This window comes from Dermochelys coriacea, chromosome 4, assembly GCF_009764565.3.
Source record: "Dermochelys coriacea isolate rDerCor1 chromosome 4, rDerCor1.pri.v4, whole genome shotgun sequence".
NCBI classification, from domain to species: Eukaryota; Metazoa; Chordata; order Testudines; family Dermochelyidae; genus Dermochelys; species Dermochelys coriacea.
The window spans coordinates 11,279,704-11,306,475 of NC_050071.1; the positions used below are offsets into that span (position 1 = coordinate 11,279,704).

At 49.0% G+C, this 26,772-nt stretch overlaps 1 long non-coding RNA gene across 1 annotated transcript in view; it reads left to right on the forward strand.

Annotated features, from left to right (window-relative positions):
• The first annotated feature begins 515 nt into the window (after positions 1-515).
• LOC119854493 overlaps positions 516-26,772 on the forward strand; it is a 94,587-nt gene continuing 68,330 nt past the window's right edge. Inside the window, exons 1-2 of the long non-coding RNA XR_006280650.1 lie at positions 516-831; positions 18,691-18,798. This is a non-coding gene — a long non-coding RNA (uncharacterized LOC119854493). The remainder of the gene's footprint in view (positions 832-18,690; positions 18,799-26,772) is intronic.

A 26,772-nucleotide genomic window follows, 5' to 3' on the forward strand; every position in this document is an offset into this window, starting at 1 on the left:
TGTTGAGTGCAATACAAGTGTTTAGAAGGGACCATTATTATCAACTGCATCTGAGCTGCATAGCACAGGCCAGAGATTATCGGCCACTGATTTCTGTCTTAAGGCCAATAAGCTGCTGAGCTGTAGTGTAGAAGATAGATACTAGGTACAGTTGGAGGTAATGTGCCAGACTAAGTGTTTATATAATTAAAAGGCGAGTCTGTGGATTTCTTGGGTTCCCCATTCATTTTGCTTGCTGCCTGCTGTGCGCGCCCGCTGGGTGGTGGGGAAGGAATTCCACTAGATCTGGTTGGAAATTTTCCAACAAAACAGGTTTGTCACATCCCAAATTTCTCATGAAAACAAGTCAGGTTCAATGAACTTTCAGGGACCCTCAGGTTTCTGCAGAGACCTCCCTGGCTGCCAGCTCTCCTGTCATGCGAGACACTCCCAGATTTCCTGGCTTTATGACAGGCCTGCCTTGCAGACTCCCAGGGACCTTGGGCTTCCAGGGTCTGTAGCTCTGGAAGTCCTGGCTTAAGCCAAGGGTCCCAGCTCCATGGCAGGGAGCCTGGAAGCCCTGAAATCCCTGCTCTAGCCAGGGCTCTTAGACGATACCCCTCTCCATACCATACCTGATAGCCTGGCAATCCTGTAGGCTTGTTTCCCTTTTAGGACAGTGAGGGTTAAACAGCTGGCTTGCTTTCTGAGTGGGCCTCAGTCAGGGCAGGTGAGCCTCATCTCCTAATCAGAGTCATCCCAGCACTGCAGCCACCTGCTCCCCTTGCCCTGCCAGGCTGTGCTGGGAGATCAGAGCAGGGGGAAAGTACAGTGTGCTTGGAAAGGAGTTTGGTAAGTTCTTGCTTTTTCTTATAAGAGCCAATAACAGTATGTTCTTGTTTGTGCTCCCTGCTTGAGTCTGAGCAGTACAATGAGCTTGTAAGCTGTCTGTGATGGTTTCTGTCCCTGCTCTGGTCTCTGAGTGCATCCCCTCAGGTGAGAGACCGGGGGCCTTTATTTCTCCAGGGGTAGAATGCTGCATTTCTCCCTCCCTCAGACTGGGCCCTGGGCCCCTGCACCTCATGTAACCTCCCTATTTACCCAGCAGGTTCCACTGAGTTCAGACCACGTGTGGTTCTTCCCTTTGGGAGTCGGTGAGCACAGCAACCAGGTAGCCTTCTGAAACCAAAGGCTGCTTGTCCTCACAGTAGCAACCCAGCACAAGCAAAACAAAGGCTTTTAAACCAACAAAGAGTCTACCCACCTCCCTGTCCCCCCCCCCCCACTTCTGTGATGGTGACCTAGGCAGGCTGAAATTCTTCCACCACTGTTTCCTCCCCCCCGCCCAGCCCTGGGTGTCCTGCTTTCTCCAGCAACCCCCTTGGCTCTGGAACGAGGGAGTTTCTTTGCTCTTGGCAGTTTCCAGGCTTTTAGCCTTGCTTGTTAAATCAGGCTCCTCAGAGCCACTGGCTCTGCCATTGTCCTATAACAGCCCTCAAGTGTTTGCTGAGGGGTGGCTTATCTTGAGCTAGTTTTTTACCTTCCTGGTTGGGTTTTCCTTCTAGTCCCCCTATAAAACTAAACCAATGTATTAATACAACAAAATATCTTAATAACCAGGGCACAGTTTTCCTACCTTATTACAGGGCAACTCCACCTGTCACTATGTGCACTGCAGCCTGGCCTGTGGTAAGGAGTCTTCTCAGCCACACCCTCCTCATTCAGCTAACTCAGGGTTAACCCTTTTGTCATCCTTGCGTCCTGTAATAAATCTCCTGTTTGCAGGGAATTTTCACTCTCACTTTTTTCTTTAAGAATAGAAAGAAAAGGGGTGGGGGAGGTCCCTCATTTTACAACTGACTCCCCCTGAGCTCGGTAGTTTGTGACTCACCAAATCCCAGTCCAGCTTTGCCACTTGGGCTTGTGAGTTCCTTGCTTGGGCGATGTCCAGCTTGTTGAGCTTAGAAACTCTGCTTCACAAGCGTTTGTAAATTCTTTAGGCCATGGGGGTATTTGTAAGTGCCTCTGTTGCACCTAACGGATGGGCCATGTTCAGAATAGGTATAATCCACTAGAAAAATACTTCTGCTTGGGTATGAAATTGTTGACTTTGACCTTAAAGACGGAACTCACTTTCTTCAAATGTGACCTGGTTTTTAAAGCTTCTCTGGGCTAGGTAACCATTGATTTCTGTACCATTAGCCCAGCTAAAGGGGGAGTAATACCACTGCAGTGGCTGGTGCTTTAATGTATTTACATAGGGGAAGATGAAAGACCATTTGGTTGTGGGTCCAGAACTCCTGGCTTCAGCCACTTTGGATTGTGTGAGCACAAACGTCTAGCCTGACCATGCCTATTGGGTACTGGGAAGTGTGAGGGTTTGTCTGTGGATTCTGTCCAATAACCCTGTTAGCAGAACTTATCTTGCTCAAACTTTCCAAACCTTTTGATGTGATTCCAGGCCTTGACAATTTCAACCCTCCAGTTCTTTTGGTTCTGTTTAGCATGTGAATGGGGCAAATGGAAACCGCTTCTTGGCATCCGTTGGGGACGTGTTGACTTGAGCCGTGAGTTGCATATTAACCGGTTAGGGTCTGTCTACATTGTATTGTAAACCCAGATCTGAGGGTCCCAGGCTTGTGGACTTGGTGTTTCCAAGCCCACGCTTGGGCATTCACACTGCACTTTAAACCTGGGCTTAAAATTTCTTGGACCTGGGTCTCTGAGCCAGGCTAATGTGTCCATACTGCACTACGCTGCCCTTCTGACTCAGCTCTGCGGCTTGACCCGTGTCCCCACTGCAGGGCTTGGACTCGAGTCACAGTGGAACGTGGGCTCTGAACTGCCTCCTAGCAGAGTCACTGGACCTGGGACTTCAGTGCTTGCTGAGCCAGGTCAGACTGATTTGTTGGTAGATGGAGGGGGGACTCGGGCTCGAGCCTGGGCTAGCATGCAGTGTAGACTGAATTACCAGGACTGTAAGTCACGCCTAGACAAGGCAGAATTGCTTGCTGCTAGCTGTGCTTAACCCAAGGTTGCATACAATGTGTGTGTCCTGGAGCACCAGTTTGTCCTGTCTCTATTACACTCCAGTCCTTTTAGTGGATGTGTGTGAATTAAAAGGTGTGAGAACATTCCTAAAAGCCTGAGCACAGGTGAGCCCTCGGAGTGGGGATCTGCCAGCCCCGCTGGCGTCAGGCTCCTGACCCCGGCATGCCAGCACTGGCTCAGTTGTACATGGGTGACCCTGGCACATCAGGGCTGCACTGACATCCAAGGTTTTGCAGTTTTGCTGGGCTGCTGTGAACTCTTGGCCTTCTACTCAGCCTGGGATCAGGCCCGCAAGCTGCATACGATTTCTGACCAGTGACACATGCTACCCCCGCAGCCTGCCAGTAAATGTAGCTTCTGACTAGGTCCCCCTCTCCCATGGCTGCCGTGATGGTCCTTGCTGGCCATTGGCCCACCTCTGTCCTAGCTACCAGCTTCCCCGGGTGCTGTAGGTTCTACCCACGCTGCTCAGAAATCTTCCCCCCATCTTGGGGCCGCTCCCCATTCACTGGCCAGTGCCATCTCCCAGAAATCACGGATGTACCCCCACCCAGTGCGCTGCACTCAGCCAGCTCTTGGGGTGCCCAGGGACAGAGACACTGACCCTCCAGAGCGCACAGCGCCGGGAGAGCTCACTTGCATAGAATCATAGAAGATCAGGGTTGGAAGGGACCTCACGAGATCATCTAGTCCAACCCCCTGCTCAAAGCAGGATCAATCCCCAATTTTTGCCTCAGATCCTGAAATGGCCCCCTCAAGGATTGAACTCACAACCCTGGGTTTAGCAGGCCAATGCTCAAACCACTGAGCTATCCCCCCCACACTTTGCGATGAGCTGAGCCATAGTGGCTGAGTGGAGCAGGAGGGGAGAGTGGGGAGGATTCCCCCGGCAGTCTGGAGACCCTCAGACGTACGCAGGCTAGACAAGGGATCCTCTGCTGACTCTGGGCTGGAGGCCTCGGGCTGCCCTGCTCCCCGGGGGCAAAGCAGGAACAGGATGGGGAGCTGTGTTGCCTCAGTCCCCCTTCCTTCAGCCCCAGCCCGGTGGTGCATGGCCAACCCACCGCCATGGCCTGAGCAGCATGACCTGGCCCTGGGGATTATACGCTTGGAGGCATTTCCAGGGGGGAAATTGCTGACTCCTCAGCTAGACCCCTGGCCACACGCTCATCCTGCCCCAGTGGCTACTGGCTGGCAGCTGAACTAAGCAGAGGTTGGAGGTCACTATGCCGTGGGGGAGTTGTAGGGTATAGCTTCTCCTGTGCTGCCTGGCCTCGTTTGTGTAACGGGGGAGCCTGCTGGTTACAGGGCAGGGGAGTGCGTGGCCCTTAGCCCAGATAGAAACTGGGGAGCACCATTGATTCCTGCCAGCAGAGGGCCCCCAAATGCTTCCACTGAGAGGAAATGTGTTCCCCATGGCATAGCCCTGCCGCGCAGCTGGCTTCTTCCTAAGGCTCTGGCCTGGAGGGAGCCGGATTGTTACTCTGCAGAACAGCGCCCCGAACGGGACAGAGCCAGCACACGCTCCCCGCATCAGACAGGCCCTGGCTTCCATGCTCATCCTTCAAGCAGGCCACAGGAACAGCCCGTCACGGGTCACCTGCACCATTACAATATTAACCACAGGTGCCTGCAGAGGGCATCCCCCCGCCCCAGTCTCAGCTGCAGTGAGGTCTGTCTGCCCTGTTCCTGTAGCAAGTGAGTCTGCTGTGTTCTGGAGGCGGACAATGCAGGGCGGTGAGTGGGGGAATCCTGTAAAGGAAAAGGTTTCAGAGTAGCAGCCGTGTTAGTCTGTATTCACAAAAAGAAAAGGAGTACTTGTGGCACCTTAGAGACTAACAAATTTATTAGAGCATAAGCTTTCATGAGCTACAGCTCACTTCATCGGATGCATTTGGTGGAAATGCATCCGATGAAGTGAGCTGTAGCTCACGAAAGCTTATGCTCTAATAAATTTGTTAGTCTCTAAGGTCCACAAGTATTCCTTTTCTTTTTGTAAAGGAAAAGGCTGCTTCTCTGCTCGGAGAATATTTGAGGTTGAAGTACCAGTGAGGGGCATCCCCTCCCCGCCGCTGTTCGGTTTCTTTGAGGATGCTGGCGCGCCAGAGGAGCGATGGGGTGTTTGATGTGCATCCCTGGCTAGATTTCTAGGACCACTGCATTGTGTGTCTCATTTCCAATGTATCCAGCGGGTGTATCCTAGTGGAGTAGCTGTCGCCAGTGGCGTGGAGGGCGTTCTTGGCACTGGAAATCCCGATTTCCTGGGGTCCGCGGCCCAAAATCCAAGGCACTCTCAGTGGTGCTGCTGGGGAATGTCAGGCTAGATGGGTCAGATCCTGCTTCCATGATGTCAAAAGCTGAACTCCCATGTGTGAGGCCAGATTCTCTCGCCCCTGAAATCGGTGGGAGTGGAGGCCCCAGGCAGAGCGGGGGGTGGCGTCGCAGCAGCCAACAGGAGGGTGGCAGGTGGCAGCTAAAGAGGCTTCTGTGTTCGGTTAATTGCTGTCGTGATCCGGCTCTGACGCTGTGCCCTATCAATATTAATTCCATCGTGGTGGGCTCGCGCTGAGCTGCTGACCTGGTATTTGCACCGACCCGCTCTTCCCTTTGACTTGGCCCTGTAACGCTAACATAAAATGAGCCGCTCCGGGGAGGTCTCCGCCTGTGGGGAACGCCGTCCGCGAGCACCAGCTTCGTGGATCCAGAACTCAAACTCGGCACTCTCTTCTAAAGCGACGCTTGTCAGGCCCTACTAACCCCTTCATCCCGACTGGTTAAGTCACAAGAGGAATCAACCTTCTAGGCTATGTGAGGTGCTCACGTTCCATGCTGGGACACGGGGAGGCAGCACCTGCAGAGAATCTACCTGGTGTGACTCTGCTTTTCGCCCAGGTCGCTGTACCCTTGTGGCAGGGCCAGCATGGACCAAGAGCTAACGGTGTCTTAAAGGTCTGTTGCTAGTTTGTGATACTCCTCTTCTAGATCAATAAACGAATGGCCATTTGTAGCCATTTGGATTTTTGGCCTGGAGGTCACAAATAGCTGTCGGAAGGGCATGACCCCCATTCCCTACCTCGTGCTAAATGAGAGGGGGGGGGGGGGGTTATGGGTGTCCCAGTGAGGAAAAGGCTAAAAGTCACGTGTCTAGCATGCACTTACGAGCATTACAGTATTTCTGACCTTGGCCAAAACATGGCCCTTAATCGGGAGATGTCTCCCTTGGCTTTGCTCGAGGAAGATCAGGCAGGACCTGTCGTTTGTTGTACTGCTGTTGAGGCCTGTTGGAAACAGCTTCAGTAATAATTCAAGTCTATTGCAAAATAACTCTGCCTCTGAGATCGTAGGGAGGGAAGTATGGGGAGGATGTTTTATGTTTGTGAGTTCTGTACAAAGCCCTAGACTGGCTGGGCTGTAAAACCCCACTGTAATACACAGGGTGCGCTAAGGCACCTGTCACTTCCTCAGGGTTGAGGGAAGGGCTGGGTAATTCCTGATGCTCTGAACCATTCCCCACATGGTGGGCTCTGCAATCAGAGGGGCTGGGGTCGTTTGGGATCAGACACATCCTTATAAAGAGGGTGAGGGAGATCTTGAGCCAATAGTAGACAGGCCAAGTTTGTCTAAGGGTAACCATGACAGGTTTCAGAGTAGCAGCTGTGTTAGTCTGTATTTGCAAAAAGAAAAGGAGTACTTGTGGCACCTTAGAGACTGCATCCGATGAAGTGAGCTGTAGCTCACGAAAGCTTATGCTCTAATAAATTTGTTAGTCTCTAAGGTGCCACAAGTACTCCTTTTCTTTTTAAGGGTAACCATGTCTGTCTTTCTCTCTCTGGTGGTAGGACATGAAATTTAGGGTGCCCAGGGAAGGGTAGATGGCTGAGAGCAGCCCCTGAGACTAATGGCATCTGTCATGAGAGATTTCAGAGTAGCAGCCGTGTTAATCTGTATTCGCAAAAAGAAAAGGAGTACTTGTGGCACCTTAGAGACTAACAAATTTATTTGAGCGTAAGCTTTCGTGAGCTACAGCTCAGACAAGGAGGGGGAGGTAATATCTTTTATTGGACCAACTTCTATTGGTGAGAGAGACAAGCATTGAAGCTCGACAAAAGCCTTTCTTCAGGCATCTGCCACGTCACGGATGGAGGCGGCTCAGGAGTTTTTTAATGTTAATTTTTATTTCATTTTAAATTATTTGTGTAGATTGCAGTAAATTTAGGCCTTAAGAGGTTGTCATAATTTTAAATAAGTACATTTTTCTTTGTAAAAATTCTGATTTAAATAAAGAACATGCCATTTTTAATTTTTAAAAAAATTGATTTTTAGCCACCCTGGTCTTGCGTAAGGTCATTGCAGGCCGTTAGATTCTGGGATGACTGCTTGGGTTGAGATGTAGTGCAGTCCCTATACTCGCCTGTCGTCCAAAGGTTGAAGGAGAACTTGCCTCACAACCTCCGCAGGGTATGGGGAGCTATGCTTGTGACGCAGCATCCCCTCCTCCATGCAGGGCAGCAGAAAGGACAATGGATGTTGAGGCCTGACTAAACGAACTTGCAGAGGCTGTGGGTTCACAAGGAACCAAGCTCCACATCCCTGGAGAGCTGTGTACAATTCGCTGTGCAGCCCTGCCATTGCAGCACGATCAAGCTGATAGAGGGGTGCTGGGCTTGGCTACTCAGCTCAGAGCTGTGCTCTGACCCCACCAAAGTGGGTTTGCAGAATGCCCCCACAGGAGGTAATACTCCTTGAAAGCAGCATTTTCTGCTTCTTTTTTCCTGTGTCAGCTTCCACATTTCTCTTGGGGAACAGGCCACTGAGGCCTGTCTGTGCTAACGCACATCTCTAACAAAAATTCCCAACACTGATGTCATGATGGCTGGATCCATTTTTCTGAAACAGGTTGTCTCTATTTAAACAAAACAGTACAACTAGACACAAACAGGCTTCCACTCAGCTTGAGTCCCAGCTTTGTCTGTTTACCCACCACCCCACCCCTGTCTAGCATGCCTGATGGCATACAGCAGTGGTTCTCAACCAGGGGTACATGTACCCCGAGGTACGCAGAGGTCTTCCAGGGGGTACATCAACTCATTGAGATATTTGCCTAGTTTTATAATAAGCTAGATAAAAAGCACTAGGGAAGTCAGTACAAATTAAAGTTTCATACAGACACTGGCTTATTTATACTGATCTATATACTATACACTGAAATGGAAGTACGATATTTACATTCCAATTGATTTATTTTATAATGATGTGGGAAAAATGAGAAAGCCATGTGTCAGTAATAGCGTGCTGAGACACTTTCGTATTTTTATGTCTGATTCTGTAAGCAAGTAATTTTTAAGTGAGGGGAAATCAAGACAAATCAGACTCCTGAAAGGGATACTGTTGTCAGGAAAGATCGAGAGCCACTGGCATACAGTGAAATCTAGTGGGTGAATAACCTACTACAAGTAGACATATGACAGTTGCTCATGCTAGTTCAGCCATCTCCTCCTTGCTGTGGTCCCCAATGCTGTTGTCTTGCTCTTGCCTGGCCTCATTTGAGCCGCTTCTGAGGTGACAGACTCTCTTCATTAACCTTGGTCTGGGTGAGTAGTCCCTGACTGGTACGGGCCTGACACCGCCAGGAGGCATCACTGTCCTGGGAGAAGCTTCAGACTGGAGCAGGGAGGCCAAGCTGCAGGGGCCGAGATCTGCTGGAGGCTGCGACTCCATTGATAAGGTAATCAGGCCCTGCTGCTCCTTGCCTATTACAAGGAAATGTGTAGTAAGAGGATAAAAGCCGGGGGGCTGGTAACTCACTCCCAGCCAGTGCCATGGAAACAGCTGCATTAACCCTCCAGACTGGAGGATATAATGGAAATCGGAGGGGGTGCAAGGTTTAGAACTGGGGTGCAGCCTCCCCTGCTGGCAAATCCACCAAGGACCTCTCAGTACCGGGTTTTAACCCGTAGCACTGTAAGTGCCAACCTGGGGCCTTACTGAGACCCTGTGAGGCCCCTAGCTAGAACGGGGATTTTCCTCGTATTGGCATTGAGTGGGTTCCATCTCCCTGTCCGGTGGGGAAGCACCAAGCATGCCCGGCTCATGCATCTCATTCTGAGTGTAGCAGTAGGTCTAGCTAGCCCAGCGTCCTTGAGGTCAGGGCTCCTTCTGGGTCCATGCCAAGCCTTGTGGTCATCTGCAGCCTCAAAGCACAGAGGTTGCCAGTTCTGCCTAGCCCCTCTCTGCTCTTGGCTCTGCTGGGCCTGGGGTATCCATGTGTATGCGTGTCCTCCCCTGAAGTCCTTGCTGGGGCAGCCTGTCACGACTTGTTACCCTGAGACTCCCAGGCACCAGCAAGGGCCAGGCACAGGGTAAATCATGTCCTGACCTGGAGAAAATGACAGAAGTACGGAGCCACAGATGAGCTCTCATGGAGACATGCTGCCAGGTGTGACCCTAATGACAGGCTAGGTGCCTACCCCTTGACTTAATTCCTTGCACCCCTCCTAGTGCAGAGTCCCTGGGGAGGACAGCGTTGTCTGCTCTCCCAGCCTGTCCTGGTTCTGGGCGCCATAGATATTCATCCTTCCACTCTTTCCCATGAACTCCAGAAGCTTTTTGAAGGAGAAAATGCCTCCAAGTGTCACTGCCTTGCCCTAACCAAACCCTGCCGGAGCCCCTAACTCTGATCAGGTGTGCGCTGTTAATAGAGGCTGACACCTGCTGGGCAATGCCAGTATTGCATTAAGAAAAGGAGTACTTGTGGCACCTTAGCGACTAACAAATTTATTAGAGCATAAGCTTTCGTGAGCTACAGCTCACTTCATCGGATGTATTGCATTATTCTCTCATACTCTCCTGGGCTGGTCTCGTAATGCCCATGGGAAACGCCAGCTGCAATATGGTGATACTGCACCTCCCACCTTCAAAATTAGGTCTTCCAGATACAATTCCCTTCTCACCAGAGGGGCGCTAGGCCAATGTTGGAGATGTTCCCAGGGAGGAAGCAGGGTGTGGTGGCATGGCCGCTGGACTAGGACCTGGCTTCTATTCCTGGCTCTGCCTCTGATTGGCTGTGTGTCCTTGAGCGAGTCCTTTCACTGTGCTGCCTGTTTCCCTTCTCGCCCTTTGTCTTGTCTAGTCTGACTGCAGACTCTTCAGGGTGGAGAGACTCTCCCTGGGTGCATACCCTACCTAGCACAGTAAAGAGGTGACACTTCGGCTTTTCTTGCGAGGGCTGGGGTTTGAATGGTGCGGGACCAAAGAGAGATGCTCGTTTCTGGGAATGAGAACAGCCACGCTAATTTTTGACTGTCCCTCCTGGTGTCTCAAAGGCCTGTGAAACGAGCACCTGAGATCAGGGATGGAGCCTCGGAAGCAGATGGGGGAGTTACATAACTGCTATCTCTCAAGCTATCAGTAAGGACACTTCTTTCCCAAAGGCTAACGTTTAGCACATTCTGGGAGAGGGCTGATCTGTCCTGAAAGATACAGATTTAGAATAGGACACTTCTTATAGTGTGTAACCAGGTAACAAAACACTGGCTCATGTTACTTGAAAACAAGGTGTTTCACGTAATGCAAGTGTTGCCAGGGTTATTATCTGTGTTTAGTATTTGGGAGGTCAATACATGGCTAAAGCAAGGGAAGTCTTGACCTAGGTCATTCTGCACTGGATGCAAACCTTTTCAGAAACTACCACTGGCCCACTTCCAACACTACGCTGCAGGTTAAGCATGTCTTTGCAAATCAATGGAGTTACAGGACAGATGCATGATGAGTCCATCTTGTCCTTCTGCCATGCAGAGTGTGGTCCTTTTACCCAGGACTTGCAATAAATTCGATGGGGATTTGTAAGCTGTGACACCTGCCAGCTCTTTGTTGCCTCCTTGTGGTGCCATGCACCCATGAGACCTAGCTATGCGGAACTCAGGCCTTTGTAATCTCCCTCGGTCTGTAGCAGGGCTCCCTCTGCCAGCTGGTCCTGTCCCAATGTGCTGGGAGCTGAAGTGAAGGTATCCAAGCAGGGAGCAGCAGAAGACTCAGTCATGGCAGTGGAGAGGACCGGGGGATGGGGAGGGGCCAGCGGCTTGCCTTAGTACTACCCTGTCCCAATGATACTGTCTCATGTACCGACGTGCTGTGAGCTGTAGTGCAGTGGGGGGTCGGAAAGGGGCTGGCTAAAAGGTACATGAGGGATCACAGTCTGAAGGATTGGTCCCCAACATGGCCAAGTTCCAAACTCCTGGGGTGACTTTGTTTTGGCTTGTACCTGAGCAGTAACTGCCCACAGGGGGGATGTTTGGGACACTGTCTGCAGAGGAATTAAGTCCCTGAGGGGGGGAATGATTGTTCCCTATATTTTATTTCATTGATTGGGGGTGGGGGAGTTGCCCATGGAAGTACCCAGAGGATCCACACTCTGAAGCTTTGGCTTTCCACAGGACCCACAAAAGATAGCAGATGTTAACACAGATGCCCCTTGCCCCATTTCCATCGCTCAGCTCCCAAAGCCAGGTGCTTTGCAAAAAAACAAAGTGAACTTTTGCAGGCATAGCGCCACCAGCTGGGGAAAAGGCAGGATTTCTCTACAGGAGGTGTGCATTTCCTTCCTGGGGCGGGGGTCAGGGGACTGTGAAGATGCCCAATTTTGGCCCTGGGATTCAGAATGTCACCCAGGCAAAGCAGCACTGCTCACTGAAAAGGGTGGAGGAATTTCAGCAAGGGTCAATTTCCCCAGTGCTAGGGAAAATGTTTTCTTTAAGCCAATACTAAATACCAGCAGCGTGACTTATGGTTCTGTTACTCCACAGCCAAAATTGTTCCATCTCAATCACCCCACAGAGCAGGAATAAATTGAATTTATTCAATTCACCCCACAGGCAGGAATTGTAATAAGACACCTGCAAGATCAACATTTCCTGCCTCGGAAATAAGTCTTGGCTTAAAATTTATTTTCCTTTGGCATTTTTCTGAGGCGGCCATTGCTCTGTGGCCAGGGTCTGTTCCGCTGACATTAACTAACGACAATACAAAAGCATTTTTGTATTTATCAGGGTTGAAAATGGGCATTGAGGAAATGCCCTTCTGTTAATCTGTTCTTGGTCAGTCCTCATAACGTACACTACGCTGTAATCAATCACTTTAAAATTGTGAGAAAACCCCCCTCTGCTTGTGTGTGTGTAAATAACTAAATAAAGTGACTGATATGACTGCATCCCTTTTGTATACTTGCCAACCAAGTTTTTTTCCTCTAAAACACAATGAAATAAAAATCTCCTAAAATATTCATGTGTATTTAAATGAAAATGGCAAAAAGCCTTTGACCAAAACCTAGAATTGAAATGTAAAAATCGAGTGCCGGGGGGGAAAGGGTTTGGGCCCTGATTCAGCAAAACACTTAAGGATGCATTTTGGTCCCGTGGAAATCTTAAAGTTAAGCACCTTCTTCAATGTTTTGATGAACCTCTACAAGGTATAAGATTTGAGCGTCTATTTGATTTTCATGATCAGATAAATTGACAGGCTGCCGCCTCAGAAGAATAAATATTGGTTAAATCTGGTCTCGGTCATGCTAAAGCCAGACAAATTTCTCCATCTACCTTCCCCAGAATAAATGCTTCGAGTGTCTTTTCTCAAAAAAAGCTGTCCAGGTACTTTTCATCTAGACAGTGAATTCTTGCAGCTGTCAGTACAAAGCTGGTTAGCCGAGATCCCTGCTTAAGTACAGGTTGGTTGCACAGATGCTACAGCCTGGGATGACAGTGTTGGCTGGCTTTAAAGGTGCTGCATGCTTGGCATTGGGACCCATTTGAATCCAGATGGTGGTGGGGGAGGCTCACTTGCATGGTCTGAAAGCTTTTGAATCTGCTCTCCGTTCTTCCAAAGCTGTGTTGATTCCAAGCTTTCTGGTGCCCTTCAACTTTGGGCCAGTACTGTGTGTTTACACTGAGGCCTTGCTCCTGCAGCTGAATCTCATCTAGCCAGGTGTCTGTACCTGTATGGAGCCTCGCTGGCTAAAGTGCAGCTCGTGTCGGTGTAAATATCTGCTCATGTCACCTTGTCTAGTCTCGAGCAGGGAATGGACACCTGCTAAGTCTTCCAATATGTTAAGGGCTGTTATAAAGAGGATGGTGATCAATTGCTCTCTATGTCCACTGAAGACAGGGCTAGAGGTAATGGGCTTAATCTGCAGCAAGGGGGATTTAGATTGGATATTGGGGAAGACTTTCTAACTATAAGGGTAGTTAAGCTGTGGAAGACTAGAATCCCCATCACTGGAGGTTTTTAAGAGCAGCTTGGAGAAATACCTGTCAGAGATGGGCTAGCACAGGTGCTGGCTTCCTCCTTGTCCCAAGAGTGGTCAACCCCTGCTCAGCTCCAGGCCCTGCCCACACTCGACCCCTTTCCCCAAGCCCCTGCTCCGCCTCTTCCTGCCCCTGCTTCTCCCCTGTCCCACCCAGTTCTGCCACCTTCCTGCCCTCCCACCCTCACCCCAGGCCTCTTGCTCGTCTCTGAACAGCTGATCATGGCGGGTGGGGGGCACTTGGGGGAGGGGAGGAGTTGGTTGCCAGTGGTGCCAAGCACCTGCAATGTTGTTCCTGTGGATGCTCTCTGTAGCCTAGGTTTATTTGGTCCTCCTCAGTGCTGGAGGCTGGACTTGGTGACTTCTTGAGATCCCTTCTAGCCCTGCATTTCTCTGATTGCAGGGCTGAGTATCTGTTTCTTTAACAGATTTAGCCAATCCTAACTATGTCCCAGGCACTTCATCTAATGCTTAAGGAGGTGGTTCCCCACTCTGAATCTAATGCTAGCTCAAGGTTAATGTAGTTTCTCACAGTATTTCCAAGTGCCAGGGAAGTGGAAGAGGCAAAGAATGCTAAATAGCAAAGCAATGGCTACCGTAACGCAGCACAATTCTCATTGGTGTTTGCAGATCTGGCAGAAAGGGGACTGAGCCGCCAAGTGAGGATCCAAACTTCCCTTTTGTTAGGAGCAGTTCAGGTGTGGGGTTCAATTTGGGCTCCTCCCAAGGGTAAAGCCTACTGATATTGTAGAGGATGTCCCAATCAGGGCTCTGCTTTGCCAGGCACTGCAGAGTAACCATAGGATTGATTAGTGCTATTGAGTTTATTAGCCAATCACCTTTAAGCCATCCTTTTAGAATGAATAGGTAATTCTATCTGGCTATGACAATTCCAGAGGATAGCTAAACATTCTGAAGTGAGAAAATCAGGAGAAAGATCTTGGAGTCATCGTGGATAGTTCTCTGAAGACATCCACGCAGTGTGCAGCAGCAGTCAAAAAAGCAAACGGGATGTTAGGAATAATTAAAAAAGGGATAGAGAATAAGACGGAGAATATCTTATTGCCCTTATATAAATCCATGGTACGCCCACATCTTGAATATTGTGTCAGATGTGGTCCCCTCATCTCAAAAAATATATGCTGGCATTAGAAAAGGTTCAGAAAAGGGCAACTAAAATGATTAGGGGTTTGGAACAGGTCCCATATGAGGAAAGATTAAAGAGGCTAGGACTTTTCAGCTTGGAAAAGAGGAGACTAAGGGGGGATATGACCGAGGTCTATAAAATCATGAGTGCTGTGGAGAAAGTGAATAAGGAAAAGTTAGTTAGCTGTTCCCATAACACAAGAACTAGGGGCCACCAGATGAAATTAATGGGCAGCAGGTTTTAAACAAATAAAGGGAAGTTGTTCTTCATACAGCGCACAGTCAACCTGTGGAACTCCTTGCCTGAGGAGGTTGTGAAAGCTAAGACTATAACAGGGTTTAAAAAAGAACTGGATAAATGCATGGAGGTTAAGTCCATTAATGGCTATTAGCTAGGATGGGTAAGGAATGGTGTCCCTAGCCTCTGTCTGTCAGAGGGTGGAGATGGATGGCAGGAGAGAGATCACTGATCATTACCTGTTAGATTCACTCCCTCTGGGGCACCTGGCATTGGCCAGTGTCGGCAGACAGGATACTGGGCTGGATGGACCTTTGGTCTGACCCAGTATGGCCGTTCTTATGTTCTTATGAATTTGAAGGTTTAGTGTAACTTCTTTACAACTCTCTAGCCTATTTTAAGCATTTCTATGGTTCCCATCACCATAGGATTTGACTGTCTCACAATCTTTAATGCATTTATCCTCACAACACTCCTGTGAGGTGGGGTAGTGCTATTGATCTCATTGTCCAGATGGGAAACTGAGGCACAGAGGCTCAATGACTTGCCTGAGGTCACATAGGAAGTCTGTGGTGAAGTCGTGCCTTGAACGTAGGTTTCCCAAGTCCTAAGCTAGTGCCTTAACCACCTCCTCTCTATTGATGTCCTTCTTCTTTGCTTTAGTAAGTTTTCCCAATCTCTACAATATCCTTGTATGTAACATTCAATAAACAGCTTGTAATAGTTCTGCGTTTCCTTTGGTTCTGTGATCATTTTGCTCCAGGTGTTGTATCTGGGCACTAGGGTGCCAACCCAGCATAACACTTAAGCACATGCTATCTAAAAATATTGCACACAATTGGAGGAGTTATGGCTCCTGCAGGGCCGTAATCAGAGCGGGATGAGCAGGGCAGCTGCCCAGGGTGCAAAGCCATGGGGAGTGGGGGAACTGGGTGGAAAAGTAATGGAAAAACACCAATAGGATTTGCAAATATGCTTGTTTATCTCGGACGCTAAAATGCCTAGCTACGGCTCTGGGTTCCAGTGTAGCAGCACTTCCATGGAAACATGGGGTGGGGGGAAGGGACAGCAAAGTCTGAAATTGCAGCATTGGTGTCTACAGTCTGCTCCCCCTTTCTGCAGCTGACACCTGTGCTGCTCCTGTTCCCCCTGAGTACAGGCTGGGTGCGAAAGACACGTCTCTGTTGCAGGAACGCAATGAGCATGATAAGCCCAGTACAATCACTCTGTTTTCTGTTTAACGTTCTGTCCCCTTACTTGATTAAATACATATTTAAAAAGAAAATTACTCTGCCTCCGGGCAAAGCCCTTGATGAGCAAAATTCATCCCAGTGCAAAGCTTCATAACCCTGGGGCGATGCCTACCTGTGCCCCATTTCTCAGAAAAGGGGGGATATAATGAAAGTGCTGACAAAGATGGTAGTGTGAATGGGACCAGAGTTGGGGTGTTTGTGTCAAATGCTCCAGCATCTGTATTATTACACCTTATAATTGTAAACAGCGATATCTCGGAAGCTGATGGTACCTGTTCCTGATTTGAAAAGCATCATATACATAATCTGAAATCTCCACTTTGCATCTTTGAGTAGGTTGTGTGTGTATATGTATATTGTGTGTGCACTATTTTTAAATTTCATCTTAATTTGAAATGACTATCTGTTTCAGTCTGGAATGAAGCTAGGTTTCACCTTTGCAGGGGAGGGGGAACATCTTTGCATGACTACACAGTTGGCGGTTCAAGGATACTGAGTTGCAAATCAAATAGAAGGGTCATTACACATAATGAAAGGACTTTATAGGGATGTGCTAAATGATGTACCGTATATATTTATGGGTACTGTTGTGGGCTGAGAGAAAGACAGGCTTGTGTGTTACAAAGGGCAATGCTGAATTAAAATGCACCTTCTACCAACCATTGCCATAATATGCATAAGAATTATTTCCTGTTTTGCTGGGAAAAAATGCTGTTAATTCATTTGTCTAGGAAATGATATAATTACGGTCTCGCACATAGCAGCTGTGAGGAAGCTGCAGAAGACTGAAGCGCCAAGTACCCTTTAACTGAGTTTGCTGCTAATTATAAAACCAAAGTCTAGAACCAAGCAAGCTTTAAGCTAGGCCTGCATAGTTTCTGAACAAGAGAAATTCCTCTGTAGGCTCCATACGCAAAACGAAGTGCTGAAGGAAAACGATGGTTCACCTGACCAGCGGTTCCTTTGGCAGAAAGCTTCAGGACATTGTCAGGTTCGAAAGCCTGTTTTGTAAGGAGCGACTTCCTCACCGCTTTTACTAACACCTTAGATTGAAACTGAAATTTGACTTTCCACCAGCTACGCTGTTAGTTTTTAACATTTCCCTCCATTTGGGCAGGGTGGAGATTGGGCAGTTTCACTTTGTTCTCACAGCCTGGTGATAGCTGCAGCCTCCTTGTGCTTGCGGTTTGTGCTTCAGCTTGTCTCACCCTCGTGTGCATGCCCACCCCACCCAGGTAAAAAAGTACCCAGTGGAAACACTTGCCCATGTGGTGCTAGTTTCTGGGCATACCCCCATTATCCCTTGTTCTAGGTGAAGCTCCTTACATTTCTCTTATGGCTATCTTAAATGAAGGGTGTGAGGTTTAACCCAACCCATAACAATACCAAGGGAACAGGTACTCTAGGAGAAACCACACCAGAAAGGGAAAGTGGGAACAACTTCTTTAAAATTCTGTTACTTAATTGGGCTGACACCTCTGTGTCTAGTGGAGTTGCCCATTCTCTGGATGTTGCTAATGTTGCCTGACAGACAGACTGACAGGGTGCTAGTGAACCTTGTGGACCTTGGTGAATGAGGGGTGCAACCGTGCCTCAGTGGGTCACAACTGAGAATACCAAATTCAGGACAAACTGCTGAAAAATAGGTCAGACACACTCCAAAACTAGTGGTTATTCTCCCATAAGATATACCAAATCAGCAACAAAAGTAAACTTCTGTGTCACCGCACTGGCTAACAAGAAGTCAGAAAAGCAGTTTCCTTAGGTATTCCAGTCCTTGTATCACCACCAAAAACACTAGACTTAAAGATGAGTGGTTCTTTAAAATCAATTTTATCAGAGAAAAGGTTCTTCTGATCCCAAAGGACCAGCCACACACCCAGGTCAATATATAACTCAGTTCTTACCCAATAATCACACTGTTGCCAGTCCTTTAGTATCTAAAATCTAAAGGTTTATTTATAAAAAGAAAGAAAGATGAGAGTTAAAATTGGTTAAAGGAATCAAATACATACAATAATTGCAAAGTTCTTGGTTCAAGCTTGTAGCCATGGTGTAATAAATTGCCCTCTTAAGTCAAGTCTCTGGTTGCTTCCAAATCATTGGAAGGTCCTCAGTCCCTTCGTTAGAATGCTCCCATTAGTGTAACTTCATAGACCAGAAGTCTGAGCAGGAAAGAGGCAAAATGGAAATGTTTCCAGGGTCTTTTATAGCCTCTGCCAAGTGACGGGAAACTGATTGTTCTCACTGTGGAAAATTACCGGTAACAAGATGGTGTTTGGAGTCACGTGGGCAAGTGACAGGTCCATGCACGATTTCGCTTAGTCACAGCAGAAGCCATTTACCTATACTCCAGATGGAACCTTCACAGGAAAGTCCATTCATTAAGTGTAGATGGGCGTCTCCCATGGTCCACTGTGAGTTAAGTGTTCCTTGATGAGCCACTTGATTTGAATAGTCCCTTCAAGATGGCATTAACCCAGGAGCAAACATATTTGAAATCCAGGTATAGAGCCAATGCTTATAACTTCAAATACAAAAATGATGCAAATAGCATAATCATATTCGGCAAATCAAAACTTTTCCAATGACACCTTACTTGACATAATTTGTACAAGATTTGTTACAATTATATAACAGTGGTAACAACAATGATCTACATGGTCATATTTAATCAGATAACGTCACAAGGGGTTAACCTCAGCTCCCTTCTTGCTCTCTTGGTACAGATGCTGGGGGAAGGACTGAAAACTGGTTGCCTGGGAGATGGTCCCATGCCTTTGGGAAGGTAGAACTTCACGTCTAGGCACCTTGTTTGGAATTGAACCTGAACAGTGGTATGTTCTGCGTACTCTTTTTAAAGGAGGAAGTCTTGTTGGCTCTCTGGAGTGTTGCCACTTGTCCTTGGCCTCTGAGCTCTAGTACAAAGGGTTTCTCCTAGCTTATTGGGTGATGGTGATTATTGTGGCAGCCTCTTGTTACAACAATGGTGGCAAATCACGGGCATCTTATTCCTACTGAGATGGGTGGCCTTGGGATGCTGCTGTTGCTATGGGCTTCGAAACTCACACTTTGGGAGAGGCTCCAAAGTTTGCGGGGTTGGCATCCTTCGTTATCCATCCTGCTGATAGTCCCCAGACAAGTACGGCTGTAGTAATAGCGTGAGCAAGCTTTCCCACATGGCTTTGCCATAGTCTCTTCCTTGTAAGTTGCAGTGAGATCAATTTTCTGCTATTCCAGTCTGGGGCTTCTCTAAGCAACCTGGTGTTTGGTTTTTTGACATGGCTGAATGTTCACTTGTAAGTATCTTGAAAGGACCAATTTAATTTGCAAACTAAAACAGGTGAACTTCTATTGGTGCCCCCACTGGAGTTGCTGTGATTAAGTTTGCTCTTGTTGATTAAGTTTCCCTGAAATCAATGGGTGGTAACATGTACCTCATACAATCCATGCTCCAGCAGATGCATTTGATATGTTGGCAGCCATGGGGCTAACCTCCAGTTCGCAAATGTGTTAAACTGGTTTATTAAGCAACTGCCCTGGCAGTCGCTCTGTGTCATGCAGTTTCCATTAACGTTTGATTGTTTGGGAAATGAAATTGCTATAGCTAGCAACCCAAAGTTACAGCCGCCTTCCTACTGGTGGTATAATGTTTCCATGAAAAACAAGAACCAAAACAGTAGCTCCCATCAGTTTGGAGGAAGGCAGAATCTCCAGCCTGCTGAATACTACCAAAACTCCCCCTGTTCGGAAGAGGTGCCTTCTTCAATATAGTGTCCTGGAACAACAACCTCTGAGTTTGTTTGCAGTCTTATGGGCGCCCCAGTCATGCGAAATGGCAGGTCGTAAGATCAATGAACTTCACAAGACCCCTGTGGGATAGGGACATGTCACTCATGGGAAAGCTGAGGTGCAGAGACTAAGTAATTGACAGCGTGTGACTTTGTGGAAGTCAGGAGTGGACCATACACATCCCAGCTGTGAGTCCAGTGTCTTCACTGCAAGACTGTCCTTCCTCCCTGTGCCTGAAACGGACGTTGTAACAACTCAGTAGGAGATACGTCACCCACCCAATCCAACCCAAGTTTCACGTGAGAACCAGCATGCAGTGGGGCTATAATCTCTGAGAATTCAGTTAGCTTCAGGCAGAAGATTGGAACTCATTCATTTCCAATAAGCCTTCTGTGTCCGTCACATCTACCTATGGGGCCTTGGCAGAGGGATAGCTAGCAATCTGAAACCTGTGCATCAGCCCAGGAGTAGACTTCCTGCCCCAGTTCACTCCTCTCTATAGGTCGATGTCTCTGTTACAAACATTGCCCCAAGATCACTGCTGTTCTAACTACTGATGGCAGCAGAGCTACCATCCATGCTGAATGTGCCCAGCACCATCACTGATGGAGAATGAACGAAGGTGGAGATTTAGCAAGGTGCTTAACGAAAGTCATGCTACCGAGAACCTGCCCGTTCTGCAAAGGCACGGTGCACCTTCCCCATCACCAAACTAAAAACTGTGTGCCAATGTTAGTGGCTTATGCCTGTCCACATTTGACCTTCTGGTCCTGACTAGTAACCTGGCTTGTCAAACGAATCCATCCAGCTGAGTCTGTTTTAGGATGGCTTAAGTTTTGGGGGGTGATTTGTGGACATATTCATGATGTGGGCAGGAGAAGGCAAAAAGGATCAGTCGTTTTGAGCTGCCTATTTTTGTTTTGCAACCTCTTAGAGATTCACTTGAACCAGTGCTCAGAATTTCAGAGCGCGCTACATGAAGTACTGTGGGGCTGGCAAAAACATAACCGCAACAAGAGCCATTCTGCCCTCGCTACCATGCCAGCTGCTGAAGATTTACAAAGCCTGTGGGAAATAATGCTGCATATGGGAATTCATGAGAAAAGCCCCAGTTGTATTTAAATGCTAGACCCTGCATTGGCTTGAAACAGCTTCTGGATTCCCTAAAGCAGGAAACTCAGTGTCATGTTTAATCTATAACCTAATTGCTGAGGTGAGTGATGGTGGCTCGGGCTCTGATTCCCACCACTGCCCTGTCCGAGGGAGTGGGGATAGATTTATGCCATGTGCTCAGCCTCTAACAGGTTGAGTTCAAGACTCTGTCATATCTAAAAAACCACCTGTTTGCCTTCCTTGCAACTGCCCAGAAAATGCTGCAGATACTGCCCTGTTCCTCCATTGTGTAATTATTGGGGTGACTCTGTACCCCAAGCCCCTAGGGTGCCGGTAGTGTCTTGCGTGCTGTGTCTTGAAGGCAAGCACTATTGGCTCTTCAGCACTGAGGCCTTGTGGGTGCTAGCCTGGGTGAGTCCCAGTAACCATTCAGGCACATGGTGAAGGGAAAATAGTATTTTATGAGGGCTGGCAGGAAAGGGAAAGGTTGCAAATACCTAGATACTGAGGCTTTAACAGTGACACTCAAAGTGAGTAATAGCGGTAAGGGTTTGGATCCCTTGGGCTGCCCACCCAAGAGGCAAGGCAGGGGTGCCCTCTCCACTCGTCTCTGTTCAAGCAAGTAGGGGCTTGTGCTTTTCCCAGCCAGGCTCAGTCTCTCACTGGGGGGCCCCTCTGCAGTGGCTCTCTGCCCAGCTGCTGCTGCTCCCCGATAAGTTCCTCACACACCTGTAACCAGCTGTACTATCCGGCAGTGGGGAGGGAGCTGATGGTAGTTATAGTCCCTTGCTTGCAGACCTCTCAATTGATTTTTCTGTCCTGTATAGAGAAGGGGCTGATCCAAACATTTGTTTCCTGTAATAGAGGTCATATATCTGGGTTTCAAAGTTCATGTTAAAGAAATTGGGCCATTTCCAAAATTTCTTTGAACACTCTTCATGTCTATGGCAAAGCACTCTGGCAACTTTCCCTGCTACTCCAGCGACACCAAAGGGCAGCATAGGGCTTTGTGGCTTCTTTACAGCCTTGGAGCCATTATAAGGGGCTGCAGTAGGGCCTGGAATTGAGTCCTGTCTGTAGCCCAAGTAAACAGTGATCAGTGTGTGCTACTCCCTAGGGCTGGATCTCCACTGGTAAAATTGAAGCCCATGACCTAGCGCCGCTACAGCTCAAGTGGTATCCGTGGCAGAAGTGTGATGTAGACGGGATGCTGGAATTCTTACCAACGTGCTTTCTACTCCTGCCCAGTTTCCCTTGGCAGTAAAAACACCGGTGCTATGCTGTGACTGCCCTAGGCTACTGCCATGGCTACAAATGATGGCAAATCGTGCCTCCGAGTCTTTTCCGCAAAGGGGTTGGTTGGAAATGAAGGAGAGAGGGGTGACGTGGAGCCCATCAATGCTACCCAGCCCTCATGTTCTGAAATAATTTAAGAAGAGGCCTCAGACCCTCCCTGGTTGTGCTGTGTCCCTGTGGGGTAGTGACAGGGCTTACTGGCTTTTAACAGCAGTTCAGAAAACTTCCTCATCTCCCTAGCTGACCCTCCACGGTGCTACCTGACATGGCTTGTGGTATTGGAAAAATCCCTCGGGACATGAGATTTTCGGTGTGGCTTGGGCCTAAACCTTCTGGCTAGCTATAGGGCTCCTCTTGTGAGGTTAAGGACCCAGCTTATTCTTTTATGTGCTGTTGCCCAGGGTGAATCTTTCTCTAGGAACAAATCTCCCTTTGCTGTCATGGCTGGGAGGCATGTCACTCACTCCTTGGTAGGATGCTAAGGTGGCAGAGGCCCTGCTCTGAGGCGCACTCCCAAAGCCTGGGCCTTCGTGTTATCTAGCATCAGTGAGTGAGCACCTCCATTGGCCTTGGTGCTGCTTTTGAGGTCTGTACTGAAGCTACGGAGTACAGTCACTATAGTAGTGGCTAGGGGCCCACCAAGATCAGGGCCTCACTGTGATAGGTATGGTGCCCCAAAGAGCTTCCAGTCTAAATCGATCCGACCGCCATTGGCTGGGAGAAAGGGATGGAACGTACAAAGTGAACGCTGTGCTGGTGGCAAACCTCGTGTTCCCAGATTTATGGCGACTGTTTAAACCCTTCAGTGCGGTATGTTAGGGGATTAGCGAGCTAGAAAGGCGAAGAAAGGCTGGGGAGGGGGTTAGAGCAAACAGCCGAGCGAGCACAGGGGAGAACATTCAGAGAGAGACCCTGCAGAAAGCACTGACATCAACAGCGTCTCATCCCTGCTTGAACTACTTTGGCAGCTGTTCTGCAACTTCAGTCTCTGGCTGGCTCCTCCTTGCAATCTCTTTCCCTGAGGCCATATGGCTGTGGGGAGGGGCAAGGCCCCAGTGCTCCTACTTGCCCAGAGTCTGGGCCTTCTTGTTCAAGGGCTGCTGCGGTAAAGGAGTGGCCAAGCTGGCTGTCTTTATACCCAGTGCATGCAGCCGTAAACATGCAGGGCTGTTGAGGTCCTTTTCTTAGCCCTAAGTCGTGTTGAAATCAGTGGGTGTCTGGACTAACACTGGGCCACAGGACAGTGTCCTAGAGTGAATAACGTGTTTTATAAAAATCTGTGATGCCAGCTTCAGGTGTGGGATAGAAAGTCGCATCCAAAAGAGGCAAACGCAATTGGCAAAGGAGATCGTTCTACAGTGACTTCCTAAAATGACCCTCAAAACCTCTCTGGTAATTATTCCTCAATATGAATGCAGTATGCACCGAAATCCAACAGCTGCCAACAACACAGGCTTGAGTGCCTTCTTCTGGCTTAAAATGCAAATTGTTACTGGCACTTGGCTGCATCTTCAGCTTCTAGGGAGATGATCTTGGTGCCTGGTGTGGAAAGGGGGCTGCACTGAGGAACAAGAGGAATAGGTTGATGCAGACCCCATCTGTCACCTGGAGGAACTAGCAAGACTGCCTTGTCCCCTCTGCTCCCCTGCAGAACAGACAGGGCATTAAGGTCTATAGACCTGCAGAACTTCAGGGCCGTCTGTATGGAGAGCCCATGGCACGGCACTGCCCTTGGGTTCTCTGCCCTTTCCTGTTTTTGTGGAAGCATGGCTCAGTTGTACTGGGAGTTCCGCACCAGCCATTGCACCCAGAGCTCCACTGCTGGTTAGGGTGGGAGGGAAGCCGGCATTGCAACGGGATCTGTATTAACTTCCCTATTGAAGTCCCAGGACAGCATTGTCTTACTGTCATATTTGCTAGCACTTTTTTTTGGTCTAGTCTAGTTTTCAGTGTGCTGAGCTCTGGGGTTTCCATTATGTTGTTAACTTGCTGTGATCGGAATACAGCAGCTTAAATGAATGTTAAGTCTTCTGGAAACTGCAAATGTTTCATCAATATGTCCAACCTTGTTCCAGAAGAGGTCACAGAATAGTCTCCTGCTGGCAAGGAACCTTGATGGAATTAAGTCTTGCTGAGATTTTCACTGCATTGTATCTGAGAGTCACTGTTATTAGGTCACCAGAACCCACCTTCCTAAGAACTGGTCTTATATGAGCGCTGGATGCTGGAAGAGGAGACTGTTTTGGTTCTATCTTATTTCTCAAACGGTGTGTTGATCCAAATGAAGGTATCCTTTTCCTGCAATATCCTTGAAAGACCTTATTGTACTAAGTTTGTGGTGGCGTGGGCTTGGACTGTGTATAATCTTTCTAGGGAGCAGATGTGAGACCTGGGAGTTGAAAAGATGAAGGCTTTGCCTACATTTGTGGGTGTGTGTATGATACATGTAGCTACACGCTGCAGTGTAAAGCAGGCTGCATCCACATGGCAGTGTTTAGCTACACGCAGCAGTGAAAGGCTCTGGCGGCAGGGAGGCAGCGGGACACTTCGCTGCTAAAAACTCACTGCAATAAGTGTAGACACAACATGCCAGATGTGTCTGGACTTTGGGGACATTAAGTGTTAAATAGGTTTCCTGGGGACAGGGCTGTCCCTAGCCATTTTGGTGCCCTACGCAGCCCCCCCGTGGGAGGGTTGGGGGTAAGGGGGGACCATCCCCCAGCATGAGCCAGCGGAGTGGAGCAGGCTGGGGCCAGGTCGCTCCACTTCCTGCCGTCCGGTGAGTGCAGGGCAGCCAGACCTGACCCCGCACTCACGGGGCAGCAGGAAGTGGAGCAACCCAGCCCCAGCCTGCTCCGCTCTGCTCCCTTGGCTCTCAGCCTTGGGGGGCAGGGGGGAACCTCCCCCCAGCACTCGCTGGTGGTGTGGCTGGGAGCCGGTGGAGCGGAGCAGGCTGGGGCAAGGTCACTCCACTTCTCACCGCCGGTGAGTGCAGGCCCGACCCCTGCTGCAGTCCTCAGGGGAGTGGGGGCGGAGCTGGAGAGGAGACGGGGCGGGTACTTTTGGGACGGGATGGATTGGGGCGGGGCTGGGGCAGAACAGGGGTAGGAAGAGGCAGCTGCATACTTTGCAAGTGGGTAGAGACGGCCGTGCCTGGGGAATTGGCAGAAAGAGGTTAATGCAAATGACCCAGTGCCAGTTATGCAGAGCTCCAACCACAGCTGTCCCTTGGGTGAATTGATGCGACCGCTCTGGGCCCCACGTTTTGGGGGGGCCCCATAGGCCGGTGGGAGTGGCCAGTACCTCGGGGGTGTGGGGCTGGCACCTGGGGGGCATGGGGCTGGAAGCACACCCGGCCCCTAGTTCCCACGCCTATGGCGGGGCTGATTTGTCCTGGGCCCTGCAACCCCCTAGGCATGGCCCTGACTCCAGCCTTCTGAAGCTATGACCTGAGGAGAAAATCATTGTTTGCTGATTACCTGTTACAGGAGGCCAAGATCAAAGGCCTGAATAAAGAAACCGATGATTTGCCCACTTGGTGGTTCTGGGTCTAAGACAGATGAAGTTGCAATCAGGGGGGAAACTAAAACCTACCAGAGCCCTAGGTTGGATTGGGGGTGACCTCTGGTAAGCTTTTTAGCATGCATGTAGGTTCTTTTAATGTTTTAATGTGTTTTCTCTGTAATGTTTTTACCTTAAGCATAGAAGCGTTTGCTTAGAAGGAGCTGTGTGGTAACTTACAATTGGGGGCAATACTCTGGTCATCAGAGTCCTCAGGGGAGAGAGAGAGCAAAGCTCAGGCGCTGGCCTGCTGAGGCAGTTGGGTTTGCTGGGGATATTGCAATAAGGCAGGGAGCTGTGTGCAGCCTTCAAATCCCAGCTCAGGAGGGAGTGAGAAGTGGGTCTCTGCAACTGGATGGATTGAGCCTAAAGTGGACCACAGGGGGGCAATGCAGGTGTCATTGACCTTATGCTCAATAGGTCTAAGTGAAGGTGGCACCACCAATGACCTATTGTCATCCCTGGTTGCAAAACCTGGCTCTGTCACTGATCATAAGAGGCGTGCGGCACAAAGCACAGCATCAACAGCTGTGAATGCTGCGTGACGGCAGCGTATGTTTTTAATTCATGCAAAAAGGCATGTTAATGCAACAATAAAGCTGCATGGTAAAGCGCAGAAAGTCAGGAAAGGTGATCATTAAAGCTGAACATCTGACCCAAACCTACCCCAGGTGCATATGCATTATACTAGGCCACTAACTGTTTCATAATAAGAAAAATCTAATCCTGCTCTCTCCTCGCCCAGACGGCAGAATCATTTTGGGTGAAGCTCGGCTTCTCCTCCTTTTGTCAGAGACCAACCATGGAGAATTTGTCTGTCAGGGACTTGTTATGGCTCCTGAATGATGGCAGAGTGCTGCTAATAGCCCCGTTGAACGATTTTGATGCTTTTAGCTATAATTCAGGCTGATCCTGCAGAGCACTTAGCACAGGTAACGTTTTGTGTTCTTTAGTCTCTGGGAGCAGGTTTTCTGCACATGCCAGTATTGCACGGGCTCTGTAAGTTTGTCAGGAATCGCATCAGATTAGATATGTGGAGAATGGACTTG